At 61.7% G+C, this 5,359-nt stretch overlaps 1 non-coding gene across 1 annotated transcript; it reads right to left on the bottom strand.

Moving 5' to 3' along the window:
* Window positions 1-4,973: 4,973 nt before the first annotated feature.
* Window positions 4,974-5,057, bottom strand: LOC148217288 (small nucleolar RNA SNORD45). The gene has a single exon (XR_015801110.1). It is a non-coding gene; the product is annotated as a small nucleolar RNA SNORD45 (small nucleolar RNA).
* Between the last annotated feature and the right edge of the window lie 302 nt (window positions 5,058-5,359).

The raw sequence follows: 5,359 nt of genomic DNA, 5'->3' as shown, positions 1-5,359 counted from the left end.
GGGAGTTGGGCTATGTCCATCGGGCACGGTGTGAGGGCAGGGCTGGGGGGCCCATGGGAGGGTTTGGGGTGCGGGGGTGGGGGGTTTGGGGTGACCACAGTGATTTTTGGGGTATCAGAAGGGGATTTGGGGCTGCTGTAGATGTCAGCAGTGTGTCCTTCCCCAGGTGGCCCAGGGACCCTGTGGGTGGGCTCGCTGTGACCCCGCAGTGCCCGGCTGCACTGGGACCCCCCCCGCGCCCCCCCGATGGCTACGAGCTGGAGTACGGCCCCCCCGGGGGGCCCCAGCAGGTAACGACCCCCCAAAAGGAACCTAAAACCCCCCGGGTGTCCCCCAATATCTGCTTGGGACCCCAGTAACACCTCGGGGTATCCCATTACCCTCCTTTGGTAATGGCACCCCAATATCTCCTTGGGGGACCCCAGTGACCCTCTGGGAACCCCAATACAGCTCTGGGGGACCCCAATACCCCCCTGGGAACCCCAATAACACCTCGGGGTATCCCATTACCCTCCTTTGGTAATGGCACCCCAATACAGCTTTGGGGGACCCCAATAATCCCTTTGAGACCCCAATACCCCCCCTGGGGACCCCGCTGTCCCCATTGGGGTACCCCAAAACCCCCCGTGCCCCCCCAGACCCTGTGGCTGCCCCCCGAGGTGACATCGCAGCAGCTCTGGGGGCTGGAGCCCGCAGGGCGCTATGGGGTGCGGCTGTGGGGCCGAGGGGGACACCCCAAAAGTGTCCCCCTGGAGGCCTCCTTTGACACTCGTGAGTGGGGGGAGCTATGGGGGAGGGAGGGGCATCTGGACCCCCAAAAATGGGGGTAGGGTTATTGGGGGAAGTGGGGGGTATTTGGGGGTTATTTGGGGTTATTTAGGGTTATTTGGGTTTTTGGGGTGTTAATTTGGGTTATTTGGGGTTTAGGGAGTGATTTGAGGGTTATTTTGGGGGTTTGGGGGTTATTTGGGGTTTCTGGGAGTTATTTGGGATTTTGGGAGTCATTTGGGGGTTATTTGGGGCCGTTTTTTGGGGGGACTGTGTCCTTTGAGGGGGGACAGCTGTACCCCTGGGTGCTTTTTTGGGAGATCTGTGTCTTTTGGGGGGACAGCTCCACCCCTGGATCATCTTAGGGGGGTCTCAGATCCTGGGGGTGTCACCCAGACCCCCAAATTTCGAATGGAGGCATTGGGGGGTGCCTGTGTCATTTTGGGGAGGGGTCACCCCTGAATTCCCAGAAACTTTTTGGGGTGTCTGAGGTGACCCCAATGCTCCCCCCAGCCCCACTCCCGCACCCCCATCCCCGGGACTGCGCCGAGGAGCAGCGGAACGGGCCGGGACCCTCCCGGGACACCCTCATCTTCCTCGGGGGGGACCCGGCCCGGCCCCTCCGCGTCTTCTGTGACATGGACACGGACGGCGGCGGCTGCCTGGTGCGACTGGGAGCACTGGGAGCACTGGGAGCAATGCTGGGGGGTCCTACAGGGGATTAGAGGAGGATTTATGGCGTTTTTGGGGCGGAAATTTGGAGGTGTGGGGGCAACTGGAGAGTCCTGAGGGGGGGTTTGGGGGCAATTGGGGGTCCTGCAGGGGGTGTTGGGGAGGTTGAGGGGTGCTGGGGGGCACTGAGAGGGAACTTTGGAATACTGGGAGGGGGTGGGGGCTCTACAGGGTTTATGGGGGGGAAATGAGGGGGTTTGGGGTAATTGGGGGGGTCCCGCAGGGGGTGTTGGAGGGCATTGGAGAGGTTGAGGGGTGCTGGAAAGGCACTGGGAGGGGACTGGGGGGCACTGGGAGGGACTGGAGGGGTTCTCTAGGGTTTATGGGATGGAAATTGGGGTTTGGGGGATCAGAGGGGTTTTGGGGTTTTGGAGGGGGTGGGACTCGTACGCCCGCGGCTTCGGCAACGTCAGCGGCGAATTCTGGCTCGGCCGGGGGGCCCTGGGGATTTTGGGGGGCCCTGGGGATTTTGGGGGGGACCTATAAAAATATCTGGGGCGACTGGGAGGCACTGCCAGGGTTTGGGGGAACTTTGAGGAGAGCCTGGGGCGGCAGCAGCGGGTACTCGGTGGGACCCCAAAATTTGGGGGATCCCCTGGGGTCCGAGAGGGGAACTCGTAGGATCCAGGGAGGGTCTCCCCAAATATTCAGATCTGGTTTTGGGGTCCGGGAAGTATTTGGGGGGTCTACAGGAGATCAGGGGACACTTCTGGGGTCCCCAACATTCAGATACGGTTTTGGGTTCCGGGAAGGATTTGGGGGGTCTCCAGGAGTTCATGGGGCATTTTTGGGGTCCCCAGCAGTTTGGGGGTCCCCAATATTTCAGGGGGAGCATTGGGGGGGACGGGGGAACTCGAGGGGACCCCGCAGGAGTCCTGGGGGTACCGGAGGATTTTTGGGGTGCAGGGAACGAGGCGCTGCACGAGCCGACGGCCGCGACCCCCACGGAGCTGCGCGTGGAGCTGCGGGCCGGTCGCGACTCGGCCTTGGCGATCTATCGCGACTTGGCCGTGGGCAGCGCCCAGGAGCGGTACCGGCTCCGCGTGGGAGCGTTCAGCGGCACCGCCGGGGCCGGGGGGGGTTCCGGGGGGGTTTGGGGTGGAATTTTTGGGAGTCCTGATGGGATTTGGGATCCATGGGGGGTTTGGGGGTTCACTGGATGGCAGAGGACTGTGGGGTCGCTGGTGGGTTTTGGGGTCCCTGGGCGTCCCTGGTGGTTTTGGGGTTTCTGGTGGATTTCGGGGTGCCTGATAAGTTTTGGGGTCCTTGGGGTATTTTGGGGTTTCTGCTGAGTTTTGGTGGTTCCTGGTAGGTTTGGGAGTCCCTGGGTGGGTTTGGGGGTCCCTGGTGGGTTTGGGGGTCCCTGGGGTGTTGGGGAGTTTTGTGAGGTCCTGCTGGGATTTGGGATCCCTGGGGGTTTTGGGGTTCACTGGCTGACAGGGGTCTGTGGGGTCCCTGGTGGGTTTTGGGGTCCCTGGGGGTATTGGGGTTTCGGGTGGGTTTTGGTGGCTCCTGCTGAGTTTGGGGGTCCCTGACATGTCCCCCCACAGGAGATGCCCTCTCCTACCACTCGGGCAGCCCCTTCTCCACACGGGACCGGGACTCCCGGGACCCTCGGGACCCCTCGGGCCGCCCCCACCACCCCCCCCACCCCGCGGCCTCCGGGGGAGCCTGGTGGTACCGAAACTGCCACTGTGCCAACCTGAACGGGCTCTACGGGACCCCCGGGACCACCAGGTACCCACCTGGGCCGGGGGGGCACGGGGTGGGGGATTGGGCCGGTCTGGGGGGGATTTCGGGGGGTCTCGAGGGGATATAAGGGGGTATGGGGAAATATGGGGGGTATTTGTGGGGTCTGGAGAAGATTTGGGGGGAGTCTGGAGGAGATTTTGGGGGAGTCTGGAGGGGATCTGGGGGGGCTTTGCAAGGGGCTTTGGGTATTTTAAGGGGGGCTAGGGGAGGTCTAGGGTGGGCTATAGGACTATGGAGGGGTCTGGGGGTGTATGAGGGAATCTTTGGAAGGGTCCATGGGGCTCTCTGAGGGTCCATAGGGGTCTGTGGGAGTCCATAGGGTTCCATAGGGCCCTGTGGAAAAAGGGTCTGTGGGATCTATAGGGCCTGTGTGGTCCTGTAGGGCCTGTGGGGATCTCTGTGGTCTCTGGGGTGTCTATGGGGATCCCTAAGGGTCCATGAGTGCCCATAGGAATCTGGGGAGCGACTGTGGGGTCTCTATGGGGATTTATGGGGGTCTCTGGAACTCTCCAAGGGTTCTGACCCCCCAGCTCCCCCACAGGGCATCACTGGTTCCCCTGGAAAGGCTTCAACGTCTCCATCCCCTTCACTGAGATGAAGCTGCGGCCACAGCGTGGCTGAGGGGGCTGGAGGGGGGTCCCAGAGTTTGGGAGGGTCCCCTGGGGGGGGTCCCAGATGGGATTTGGGGAGGTTCAAAGGTGAAGCTTTTATGGGTGGGTAATAAAAGCTGATGGTGGCTCTCCTGTCCTGGGGTGAAGCAGCGTCAGGCTGAGGTCAAGCTCATCCACAGGGTCAAGTGTGGCTCCAAATGGTCCTTGTGGTTCTGGTCCCAGCGTCACCTGGAGTGCTGGACCCCATCCCTCACCGGCCCTGGACATGCTGAGATGTTCCCAGCCTGCCCAACACGAACATTTCCGTGGCAAATGGGAACATTTTGCATCTCGAGGCTCAGCATGGCCTCGTTTGCCTCCCTGGAGATGCACACAGCGATCACAAGAGACAGAAAACCACGAGGCCACCCAGTGGCACAGAGCCCACGCTGAAAGGCTCCTGCCCTGGGATAAGAACGGGGAGAAACCTCGCCCTGATCACTGGCCAAACACACTCCATGGAGGAGAATGACCTGAAGTTATTGCCCAAAAAATCAGAGGACATTGAGAAGTAAAATTACAAGCACCTTTCCCCCATCCTTTCTCCTTCCTGAGCTCTCCCTCCTCCCCACACGATGACCATTGTGTCTCCAGGGACACGAAAACGACACCAAAAATAGTTTTATTAAAAACAGAATGTTTAAATTGCAGTAGAAAATACAGCACCAGAAGCCAAATCTGGACTTTAGATACAAAAGGACCCAGATGAACACGAGGCCCTGGCTCCTTTCCTTTCCCTGCCCACAAACCCATGCCTGGGGAGCTGACAGGAGCCCAGCACAGGCACAGGGAGCCTTCCCAGGGGCTGCACATCCAAAGCCTTGGGAGCGCCTGGGTCACCCCAAACCTCACCTGTGCCACTGGCACCTGCAGCTCTGGGCACTCTCCAAAACGCTGCATCAGACACCGGGCCTGGAATGTCCCGGCTTTAACCACACACCTGCGGGAAGCACAAAACATTGCGGCTTTAGGGCCGGCCTGAGCAGAGCTCCGGGCTCAGAGCTCGGCCCGGGGACTCGATGGCACCGCGGGCAAAAGCTGCGCTGCCGGAGGGAGGGAGGGAGGGATGGCCGGGCCTCAGAGTAATTCTAGAGCTAAAGCGGTGAGAGACATCAGCTCGCCTCAGATAATACATGCCAGCGCTCATCCCGGGCCGGCCAGCGCCTCCTCCTCCTCCTCCTCCCCTTCCTTCCACAGCCCCGGCACCGGCACCCACACAGAGGATCCCCCCCGTTCCCCGCTATCCCCCCAATCCCCGCTATCCCCCCGTTCCCCGCTATCCCCCCGTTCCCCGCTATCCCCCCAATCCCCGCTATCCCCCCGTTCCCCGCTATCCCCCCGTTCCCCGCTATCCCCCCCGTTCCCCGCTATCCCCCCGTTCCCCGCTATCCCCCCCAATCCCCGCTATGCCCCCGTTCCCCGCTATCCCCCCCGTTCCCCGCTATCCCCCCCGTTCC

This window comes from Sturnus vulgaris, unplaced genomic scaffold (assembly GCF_052056855.1).
Source record: "Sturnus vulgaris isolate bStuVul1 unplaced genomic scaffold, bStuVul1.hap1 Scaffold_87, whole genome shotgun sequence".
Taxonomy (NCBI): domain Eukaryota; kingdom Metazoa; phylum Chordata; class Aves; order Passeriformes; family Sturnidae; genus Sturnus; species Sturnus vulgaris.
Note: the sequence above shows the minus strand (reverse complement) of the source record. Positions and strands in the feature narration are given on the sequence as shown.